This window comes from Cydia pomonella, chromosome 10, assembly GCF_033807575.1.
Source record: "Cydia pomonella isolate Wapato2018A chromosome 10, ilCydPomo1, whole genome shotgun sequence".
Lineage (NCBI taxonomy): Eukaryota > Metazoa > Arthropoda > Insecta > Lepidoptera > Tortricidae > Cydia > Cydia pomonella.
The window spans coordinates 5,942,574-5,955,003 of NC_084712.1; the positions used below are offsets into that span (position 1 = coordinate 5,942,574).

Sequence of the window (12,430 nt, forward strand, 5' to 3'; positions counted from 1 at the left end):
GCACAATTTTAACACCGCATTTTAGTAAGTAATAAAAAAAAAAATTTGTTGTTGTAGATTACTTAATCTTCATTCTATGGCTTGTTTTGTAAGTAACTATGCAAATAATGCAGTAGTTAGCTGCGGCACTCTCTGGGCCGTATCGCCGGCATCACTTCACTATCCGATTGAAAATAACTTGTTTTGTTTTAGCATTTCAAGAATGCTGTGTAAGTATGCAAGTGTGGTAAAATTTTTACTAAATAAAAAAGTAAAATCCCAGTGGTTTTACGATGTACGGATTTTTCGGTTCACAGACACAATGGTCATATGTAGAAATGTATTTATAAGCTATAGCTATTTAAATTTTTGTCTACCGTTATGTATTAATATTTCTTTATGAAATATTTATACAGGATGTTTATTTAGTCACCTGCAATAATTTTGGGGTTGGTACCATAGTAAACTTACTCAGTATGACCTATTTATTCACCCGTTAATTAGTACAGGTGACTAAATAAATATTCTGAAAAGATTTGCCTTTTTACAACACAGCACGATAAAAAAATCTACAAAAAAAAAAAAATTTTACTCGTACTTCATCAGTAATTTGTAAGAAACAATTGCAGAATAGACTCGGATCACTTCAACCGTATCACACCCATCTTATCTGACTCAACTGAAAGCCGTCTGTTTACAAAACTAAATATCTTATCCGCCCACTATAACTTAATCCCCTGATATGTAGAGACTGTGAGTCATTCGGAGCTCACACTTATATTAGTCGGTGAACCGCAATGAGCGCTGTGAACAATGTGGTTGTTTTGTTCTTATATCTCGAGAATGCAAGTAAAAGTGTTCGCTAAAATAAAAAGTATAAAAAATGACGTTTAGTAAATAATAGAAAAGAAAGTTGTATTGAAAGTGAATTGTTTTCAGACTAAATACTGGTTTTGTTTAGGATACAATAGAGGGATTTAGTTAGAATTGTTTTGTTACGCTTGTTCGCTGTCTAGACATTGTTATCTTCATTATCGTTAAGGCAATTAGTCGTTGGTAGACGAAATTATTTACGGACTTGGCTTTGAAATAATTTGTACAGTCAGCATCGAAAATAGCGGATCAAATAACGTTTTATAAGTAAAGTTTTATAGTACTCTGTAACAGCTTAACAAACAGTGATTTCTTTAATATAGAACAACTAAGACTAAAATATATACTTTTGAGCGCGAATTTTAGAAATTTATCTATATTTGGAAAAGTTATCCGGAATATCAGCTACTTTTGGCGCGTTGTTTCATCCGCTACTTTTGATGCTGATTGTACATTGCAATTAGATAAATTGAGTAAGTAACGAGACACTTTGCTTTGACCCTTTTCACGTTTAAGTGGCATAAAAAAAGTCATGACTTTCATACCTACCTACCCAATTGAACTTACGACAAGGTTCATAGTTAATCATAATACATTTTTTGAACATAACTAATTTAAATTTAGTGTACGGTAAGTACCTAAAAGTAAAGGTTACAAACATGTGTATTCTGTTTGGTGTGGGACGAAAGTTTAGTGTATAGCGCAAGAAGTCAGATTGCATACTTTGGCTATTGAATCCTACCGCTATCTTAGTAAGTACATCGTTTTTTCTTGCCAAAAACGTACTTACAATTAATTGTTGTTGTTTTTGTTGATTTTTTGTATGTTGTTGTGTTTTGTTTGTGTTAGCTTACGAAATGTTTTATGACATGCATTGAAACGTTCAGCACGTCACAAAACTCGTCAAAACAATCATCGTCAACCATCCTACCAAGGTGATCACTATCACAAAAGTGACAGATATAGCTATCACTGTGACATATATAATGGTCCAATTGTCCGGACAGTAAAGCACGCTTTCTCCACAGGGAAGTGGCGCATAAATAAGTTTCGACAACCTCCGTACAGATTGCCATTACTTACCGTGTTGAAGATTCCAGCGGACCAGTTTACGAATATCTGTGTAGTGATCTATATTGGGGGCGTAGGCCAAGTTGACAATTGTACAATCAGCCGGAAAAGTGCATGACGACTTTATCAATGAATTCATTCATAATTTCTCCATGCAATTTCGCAGCTCACTGTACATCGACATCGCCAAACGAAAAGTAAAAATGTATCGAGATGACAGATGCTACGAAAAGTCAGGTGACTACTGTTTCCATGCTTGATTTAAGTCTTTGATTGGCGTTTTCTATTAACGACTGTCATCTTGGCTAGGCCTGTAGGCCCCCTGGGTGCGTATCCAACATGTCAATCATTTACGCTCCGTAGCGAACGAAATGCAACTGTCACTGCCGCACTAACATGGAAGAGTGATAGAGAGAGATGACTACGCTACGCTACGAGCGTTAACGATTGGCTCGTTGGCTAGGCCCCCTAATCTCTGTAGATTCGTAGCAACTTAACAACCTGTTGATTTTAGAAATTATTATACCAACTGCGAAGCTGATCAATTTTCAATGTTGATCCGGTATTTTTAGCTTTTCCGGTAGCAGAAATGTTTGTTTCTGACTCGTAGATGTTTTCTATATAGCAGTGGGCAATGAAAGGCTGAAAAGATGTCAGGATAAATAGACGATAGTAATCCTAATAGTAAAATGTTTATGAGTTATCCAACATCTACAATATACTGGGGACCTTAGAGAACCCTACATTTAAAGATTAACTTCGTCTAATTGCTTTTGACGACGATGATAGCCCAATCTCAATTATCGACAATCGCAATTATAGCTCGTTCATCTGAGCGATCGCCTCGCTAGCTCTCGGTACGATTGCAATTACTTCACAGATGTCAAACCCACGGAGAACGGAATGCGCGGCCTACGCGTTATAAGGGCGACGACGTCATTAGAATTGGTGCGAGGTGATGTTGATAAACTGAATGTTGTCAAAAACCTTGTGTTAGAGGTTATGTTACTTTAAGTCACAGAGAGTCAATATCACGGGCGTTTCTAACGGCGACTTTCTTTAGACACATTTTTGACGAAGTGTGTTTACATTTTGATAATAATTCTGGTTGTTTGGTATTAATAAGAATTCTATCAGGCCCCCAAAAACGAATGTCGACAAAAACGCTCTAATATTGACGGCATAGCATTCACCGGCCGATCGATGAGTGTGGGGAATCCCACTTCCTCCGTACGATGATGCTAACTTGGCTAACAAGATTAGAGGTCAGTCAACCACTTACTCATCGAGACTCTTAAGAGTAACGACTAGACGAATCGAAGAGTTTTTTCCGTCTCCTAATCAGTCCAGCTACATAGTACAAAAAATGCATTATAGGTGATATTGAGTAACTATAATATATTTCACCACAACCGGATATACGCACAAGGAAGTCTCTCTCTGCCAAGCTATATATATCCTACGTGGTGATGGGGTCAGCTTTCCGTGTCTTTCGCTTCCACTTCGCCCTATCCTTGACGTCGTTTTCGGATACTTTGCACTACGTCCTTCCATCTTGTTTTAGGTATACCTCTGCCTCTTTTTCCGGGGATGGAAAGTCGTAGTGCTAAATTTCCAACGTAGTCTCCTCCTTACGTGACCATACCATCTCAGCCTACTCTTCTGCATTTTTTCAGCGATGTCACGCACGCCCAGGCTGCCTCGTACGTACTCGTTGCGGATTTTCTCGAGCCTGGTAACACCACATATCCACCTCAGCATCTTTATTTCGGCAATTTGAATGGGAGAAGTGGACATAAAAAAAAGAAAGGTTGCGTCAAAAAGAGTTTACAATGTCACTTATGTATGTCGTCGTCGTCACATAGGTACATTCTACACATTTGGTCAACATTTTTCTAAATACAAAACAATAGGAACATTTATTTTACAACACTCGTAAAGCTTCAACGACGCATCTACAAATAGGCCCGACGAAAAAAACATAATTGAAATGCCCATTCACAATGCAAAATTTTATGAGCCCATACAAATGGTTAACCGCCATAGGTTTTTTGTAAAATGACGAAACTGTCCAAGTCCACCGCGTTACGGCACGATTACTGCCTACAGGTACTAGTATGTTCCCAAAATATTCACTTATCTATGAGTTCTTTCTGGTAAAATTTGACCCATAGATTCAAAAGAAACCACTAGTAAATGGAGACCAGACTTTACACTGGTTAGTTAGAAGTCGATCAAGCTTGTAAGCTCGTAAATGACAGTCAAACGTGAACTTAATGCGCGCGTTACGCGTTTTTCGACGAAGCTTCATAAAATGCCTTGAAGTCACGTAACGTTCCAGGTGCTCCGATTTGATGGCTGCAGTCCATCCACATATAGGGCTGACACAAAAACAAGTTTTATTTCTGAAAGTAAAGCCATATCCTTAAACATTACTTGAAGATTGCCATCTGACTCGAAACTGTCCATTCTGGGCTCGTTTTATAGCTCGCTTGAAACAATAATAGTTTTAATCTGTTTTTAACTAGGCTGATGGTAGCCCTTAATACAGTGCGTTGCTGTAATAGAGCACCGTTCGTTACGTGAGGCGATTGGAAAGCAATATAAATGCGAACTATCGTCCCACACGAGCCTTATTGGAGGAAAATCACTTACAGGATTCCAGTCCGGGACAACTATCCCCATTACTGAGTCGAAAAAACTGTATAACCAGGGCAATTGCGATCTAGAGGGAGGATTCCACCATGCGTAATCGGAGACCGTACTTAATACTGGTGCGTTCGACTCAAGAAGTCAAGACTCGATGTTAATAGCATCCCAGGTATCGTAAAAACTGTTTTACGAGTACCGAAATGTTTTAGTAAGACAGTAAAATAAGAACGGTGTAAAATACAGGGCTTTGTCTGTCAGTTTACGAGTTTGCGTGAAACTTTCTAGTTTAAAATATCAGTGATATCCTGTTGAAGATATGTTGCACGCTACGCTTTTTTTAGACAATAAAAGGCGTCTAACGATCGGCTACTATACTGTTTTTGTCATCAGTTAAAAGTGTTAAAACCGACACTTTATTTATTTATTTAAACTTTATTGCACAATATAACAAATAAAGTACAAATGGCGAACTTAATGATATTTAATATCTTAATACGAGTACTTTTAATGTCTGCCCATAAAATATGCCCCCAACTTCTTAATAAACTGTCTATATCTTTTTTTTTATATTACGAAAAGGTATGCATTTGACCACAATCTCACCTGATGGAAAGTGCCGATGCAGTCTAGGATGGAACATGTTTACCTAAAAGATGCCTATCTACAAAACAGAACATTATATTTAGTGTACTATTTTAATATAGGTATCATTGATACACTGATGTCTTTGGGAAAAAAATAACAGAACTTTATTCAATGAATTTTTATTCATATTTGGACGAAAAACATTAAATAATCTTCAAACTTCTACTCATTTGTTTTTTTTTTTTAATAAATCAATTACATACATGTATGTAATAGTAATTACATAAAGTCAACCCAACAGGTAACTTTGGTCCACATGAAAACTTTACATTATAGAAACGCCTAATAAAATATGTAAATACGTGAATAGATAGCCAAAACTAACCAGATGACATGTGCCATAATTTCAGTGCAATAATAAAACCAGTGCCGAATTAAACCCAATGGCCAAAGTTACCGTCCAGGGCATATGTAACCCGACTTTATCGTACACGTACGAGTACAAAACTAAACAACAAAAACAGAACCTCTTAGAAGTGATATCGTCGGCAGAACTAGGCCCAACTAACCAAGCTTTATCGCATGGAAATGATTCGGTTACTAACAAAAGAATAAAAGGGCCGTTAAAGTCGATTTTTTACGTCGAGGGCCCGCCTTGAGGGATAATGTCAGCATGTTTTCGATCCGTTTATGGTAATTTATTGCGAGTGATCTGTCTCCCTACATTTCACGAGATGAAGCGACGTTTAAATTGGTAGGTTTGGAAAAAGCAGTCCGTTAAAAAATACTCTGTATATCGCTGGAAGCTTCGTTACTTTTGTAATTTACTCGTGGAAATTGGCTAAAATAAGATCTCAAAATCCTTTGTAGAATTACTTGACATTGCTTAAAGGTTATAACCTTCAAGCAACATTATAGTGTGAAATAGCGTTTTAAATGTAATAACATAGCATAGACCAGATAAACAACGTTGTTTTATTTATATAACTAGAACAGTTAAGATAAAGATCACTCAAATTATAATCAGCCTATCCGTGTCCAACAAGGCATTTTGTAAAATACATAACTATTATTCAAATGAAGCTGGCTATGTATCTGGCATGTGAAATGATTGTGTTTACACGCCTAGACGCGATCAAGAGCAGTTATTATGAAAAAGGCACCAATTAAAAGGCTCCGGCACATTGTGGCGCCACTGGCGGGTTATTGAGGCTGTGCGTTTGCGCATATGCGGAGTGGCTTATGCGACATATGTCAAAAATGTAATTAGTCAAATATGGCTTCACATTTTTAGATCTTCAGTTTCGAATAACGACCTTGCTGGAAAGACAGGATTACCTTCTGCCACTGCAAGTTACGTTAACAACAAGAGGAAGCATTCTGATTGCGGATGTTCATCCTTTTTTGTTTCCATCGTGAATACTTACAATTCATACGTTTCTGTGCCCAAGTAACCTGAAAAGATCCAGGGCATAACCGAAAGGATATAATGGGATGCCCCATGCGTTTCAGAGGGAACAGCTGCATTTTCCTCTTTACAGGGAAGGAGTAATGGAAAAGAAAAGATGAGGACGTCTTTGTTTTAATACAGACTAAAAAAATCGTAGTCGTAGGTTTCGTTTACGTCCTTATTCTCCGCGTACTCAGACGCCAAGGATGAATTCACATTTATTTACCTGCATACTGAGCCACCGTGCCAATCGTTGAGGCTCCGTAGCGTAGCGTAGTCATCTCTCTCTATTATTAGTGCGACAGTGACAGTTGCGTTTCGTGCGCTACGGAGCGTTAACGATTGGCACGGCTCAGCATGCAGGTAAATAAATGTGAACTCATGTTCGGCGTCTGAGTACTACAATATTTGGTATTATATCTTAGCTTAGTACTCAGCAGTAGGACACACACTGAACAGACTTATTAAGTGTCTTGTGTCTCTTACGACCTTTGATGATCGAGTACTCGGGCGCCGAACATGCGCTCACCTGATTGACAGGCGGCGCCCGCGCACTGCGACGTACTAACTAGCCGTAAACCTATTAAGCCCCAACATTACTTGCACGTTATTTATTGCTACTAGTACGTTACGAGACGGGTTAAATTAGAATTCGAACGACCTACAATTCACTATTCGTGTAAATTTTAAATAAATTAGGTCATGCGACGCATGCGTGTAAAGGTTTTGCACATTGACACTCGATTGAATCCCTATACAGATTGACTAATATATGTGATTTTTAAATAAATAGATCAGTGCACTTCATAAAAATCAGGGTAAAATGCAATCAGTATTCAAATCTTCATTATGTTTAAAAAGCCCTAGTAAAAACCACCACTTTTTGCAAGTATCCAGTAGCGCAATATCAGTTTTTTGGTCACCAACTCTCCTCTTAAAAAGGGCATAAACCCAAATAAAACCCCATCAAGATAAGCCCTTTTATATAAAAAACGTCGTCACGATCATGGCGCCGGTCCGCCGCGTGAGTGGGATGGCTACCTGCGCCGGAGTTGCATATTTAACGAGTAAACCTGAAAGTAATTTAACTTGGCATAGCTTGATCTATTGGCAGGCCATTTGTCTTCGGCGCCAGATTCGGATCGATATGAATTTAGAAGTTTTGGAGCCGGTTGTCCCGTTACATTGTTGACTTTGTATTTATTAAAATATGTTTGAAATACCCCTTTAGTCCATTTTCATATTTTTCCAGGATCTTCCTGCCTCGCACAGTTACACTGTGGAATGAACTGTCCCCCGCGGTATTTCCGGAATGATACGAACTTCAAACCTTCAAGAAATGAGAGCACCTTAAAGGCCGGCAACGCTTTTGCAATGCAACCCCTCTGGTGTTACAGATGTCCATTCGAATAAAAGTACTTCTTAAGTTTCCATGACCCTTTTGTCGTATTTTCAATCGCTGACACAATAGACAATGGCAATACAACCATCACGTCCATACAGCACACGCGTTTACCGTTTATGAAGTTTCTTTATTAACAAGTGCAAGTCCTAAGTAACCGACCACTTCTGACACAAGTGTTACCATTAAAGGAGCAATTTGCTCAACAGCAATTATCTGGGTTACTTCACACATGGCCCAAAACACGGCCATTCAAACACATTGTCATTTGTCAACGATATTTTAAACGCAGAATCATTAATCAACAACTGCCTTATACCATTATACAACTGTCAACACAAACAATCTGTTACAGTTGTCAATGCATCAAAATTGACATATTTTGATATTTTAAATTTGAATAAATCTTGGTCGAACTCGGAATGAAAAATGCATTTGAATAGAACTTCGAAATTGGAACGAGTGTTCTTAAACCATAAAATATAGAAATTGCTTTACCTATATAAAAAATATCCTCAAAACGTCGCCGTCCAAAGCAAACCAGGCGCCGGACTATTATTGCAGAGGCGAAGGCTATTGTTCAAATACGATATGTTTGCTTGGTAGTGATAATGATAGCAAAAATATCCCATAAGAGAGCTGTTGACATAACACTTGGTATGAAAACTTAGCGTGGTATTCCTGTCTGAATCCTAAAAGTAAAGCTTTTATTTAAACCGTTTTATGAGATAATTCTTATCGTGTTCATCACGTACCAAACGCAACGTAATCAAATCACAAGCCTTTATATACTAAAATAAACTACATAATTCAATTAACTTAAGATTCCACCAAAAGGGTCGTCCAAAATAGTTGAGATACTGTATGACATATTCGTTAAGTAATTCGTGTATGTTTCCGACAGGGGGTCATTTCTTGCGAAACGTCTGTATCGTGCACGCGGAGCGGCGACTCGTAAAATTAAAGATTTTGTCCATAAAATCGGCGTATACGACACATTTGGCTACAGTAGGCGTCATTTATTGAAGCTGCGCGTTAAAACATTCGATTGTTATGAGAATGTGACCTCCGAATACGCCTCTGTAATTATTTTATGCTTCCTTCTTGTACGAAATGCTTACATATGCAATTTGCATAATGTTCGCTTTACAAGGTAACAGAATACAAATATAAAAATGATATTTGTTTGGTTTAGTTGTTTTTACAATTTTCATTAAAACTTCTGAATGACAATCTGAAAACAATGCATACACTGCGGCAGAGCTTGACAACTTACTTCACTATATTTACACAAAAACGAGAATCTAATCCCAACCCTCATTTAATATAAACCTGCAACACCGACTCGAATACAAAGCTGGCAACACTCAGACGCAATTCATTTATTGCCAGCCGAAAATAATACCGCGATCGAACGCTCGGCATTTGAGGCACGTCCCCCGTTTACACCACCCTGTTTATTTTAAATAAGGTTTTCGCTAAGTAAAAGTAAACCCGAGGGTACCAGGCTGAATGAAAAATTAAGGAAAAATATTCCGATTATTCCGTTGTCCGGAATACCCGATAATTTTTCACGGTTGCCTTTTGGGGCCGGTGTTATGATTTTGGGAATTGGGTTTTTACTCGTATTAAAGTGGTTTTGTTGAATACAAAAATTACATACCCATACTACGATAAGAATCATTCTTAAATAATATAAACGTTACTACTAACAAAGAGTAAAATAACATATTTCTAGACGTATTTTATTTATATTTCAAGTATGTAATTAGGCTGGTTAGTCAATAAATTGTAGATAGTAGGTCATGGTTTAGCTAGAATGTGAATTTTATCTATAATTTTATAGTTACAAAACACGATCATAGTTTTTGCATGATAATAAAATGATATAACTTTACTATAATCAAGCCGACAACGTTAAGGCGATCATTAACCTCGATCAGAGTCTATAAAAACTATGACCTTCCTTCCGAAATATCGTATCGTATTACCATCCGGTTCTTATCTGCATATTTTAGCGCCATCTTTTATGTTATCCTGTTTACTTTATCAAAATTTGATCTTTTGGACAGAATTTGAGGGACACGGAACGGTAGGTCTATCGATTACAAAAAGGGTGCAAAAATACATCATAAAACTGTCATTGTTCATATAAAAGATACCTCACACAACAACTTGATATATAGAAGATATGTGTGTGTCTGGTTTTATGAAAAACAATGACGTTCTCTCTCTTATGGTAACATGATGTATTGACGGATAATTATGTGAATCTTACCTACAGCCGCCACCGTACCATCCCAATTTCCTCAGAACAGATAGAGTCAGACCAAGTTAAGTTGGCAGCTAATTTTGATAGCCCAGACAAGTGTCAAGTAAGCGTCATAATTTCATAGAAATTTGGCGTTTAAAATAACCCTTGCACTGTCTGGGCTATCAAACTACCTGTTAACTTATCTTGGTTTGTCTCTAGAAAGCATCGAACGTGTGAGCTAGCTATAAATACTTACGTTATTGAATGCGTGAGTTTTGCTAACCCGTTTATTTATAAATATTATAAATATGTCGGAGTCACGAGGAATTATCTACTTGAAATCTAACTCAACTCAAAAACGCTTTCAAAGGAGTTATAAAGTCCAAGTATAATCAAAAGTCGAAGCAAATATTGATAAAAGGCGATATGCTCGCAGATGGCGCCCCCTGAGCATAATTCACTGAGGGGTGCACACAATACCTATCGATTGCTTCGTACGACGCCAATACAAGGGATGACTAATTATACTAAACTGATTTGTGTCTAAAGAACGTTAAATGGTGAAATGTTTGCTTTTATTCCGGAAGCAGATTTATGAATAGATTAATCAATGGGACGTCAAAAGCATAACTCTTATAAAAAAGGAGAGAAATAAATGGGGGAAGTTGAGTTATCTTACAGGATTTAGGTATTATTTTAAGTAATGATAATATGGTGGAATGGTACAGTACAGTTATAAGTATAAGAGTTGACGTCGTTGTTTAAGGAAATGTTGGGCAACAAAAGTGTACAATTCATATAGTCTTGTAAACATTAGCATCTACTCAGATGTTTTACTTTTCAAATGGCTGAGTCGTAAACTGTATATTTTACCGCATCTTTTAATATCATAGTAATAATTATAGCTCCCAAGCAGATGATACTATTCAACGATGAATATGTATATTGAAGATACTGTAAGGCCAGGTAATAACAATAACAACTAGTAACCATAGATACGCGATGTATAATTACTACTTTCTAGTTCTGCATATACTTGCAAGCGAATAAAATGATACGTATTACGGACGGTCAGTTCAAGCCAATTTGGTCTTCAATACTAACGGTATGAAATGTCCAACGCAAAGTAAGCCCTAAATGGCTCAACAATTTAAGTCCGTGATTCTACATTATGAAACATCCAGGAACGAAGAATTTCCATAATCTTCACATATTTGTTACTTAAATAACTGAGGAGTTAAATAAAGTAGTATTAATAATAGTAGTACTTGTGAAGCTGAACAAAAGATCACAGATTTCATGATTGATTTATGACAATTAAAATGAGAAACTGGGCAGTGGATGATGTTTGAAAAGCTTTTCCGTCCGTTTTATAGTTATTGGCTATTTTAGCAATAGTTTATCTTTCGTTAAATTGATGATACAGTAATTTGTCTTCTTACATGCACAGAGAACCAAGTAGGGTATTCCAAGAAGGCTTTCAATTCAATTGCTGCTCAAGTGGTGGAGTATCTACACCAGAAGACCGATTACACGCTGAGGGTGTTCCAGCTTCAGCTTCAGAAGGGTGTCGTGTTTCGGAGGTTCCGGAGTAAACTGCAGAATCGAGCAAACGATTCAAGTAATTATGTTTATAAGTATGTTAGTCTATAAGGTATATGTAATATGGGCGTTGTTGCCTGAATTAAATTTTAAATAATAATTCTCTAACTTTTAAGTGCAGTTGTCTTAGAAACATCTCAATTCGCAATACGCATAAATAGTCTATTATCTTAAATTTACATTAATTTCCAAAAGACCGCAATCATCTTCAAAAGCACAATATCGCATTATACACGATGTAAATGTATGAGAGCTCTGTTAATGAATTCGGCCGCTTGCCGTCATCACGGCGCACGCAACCTCATTGTGCCGACCCCATCATAACTCTAATTTCAGAACGAAACTGTACCGACTCACAGTTGAGCAATTCCAGTACACCCACGTCACGATTTAGCTGCAAAGCTTAGGGCGTGGCCTAGGACGAAGTAAGCTATTTTTTCGGGTAAACCACTACCCTTTCGTTACAATGGCCAGCTCATTGTATTTGTGACCGCGGCTGGCAAAAAGTCCCACTTCGTCGCTTGCCTTAAGGACGATGATATCTTATCTTATCCTTATCCTA

General features: G+C 37.3%; 1 protein-coding gene and 1 long non-coding RNA gene across 6 annotated transcripts in view; one reads left to right on the plus strand and one right to left on the minus strand.

The window, feature by feature from the left end:
- The window catches only part of LOC133521915 (caskin-2), a 439,796-nt gene that overhangs the window by 132,674 nt on the left and 294,692 nt on the right, over positions 1-12,430 (minus strand). The gene's annotated exons all lie outside the window — the stretch shown is intronic.
- LOC133521907 (uncharacterized) lies at positions 3,464-8,052 on the plus strand. The gene is made up of 2 exons (XR_009799954.1): positions 3,464-3,733; positions 7,863-8,052. It is a non-coding gene; the product is annotated as an uncharacterized LOC133521907 (long non-coding RNA).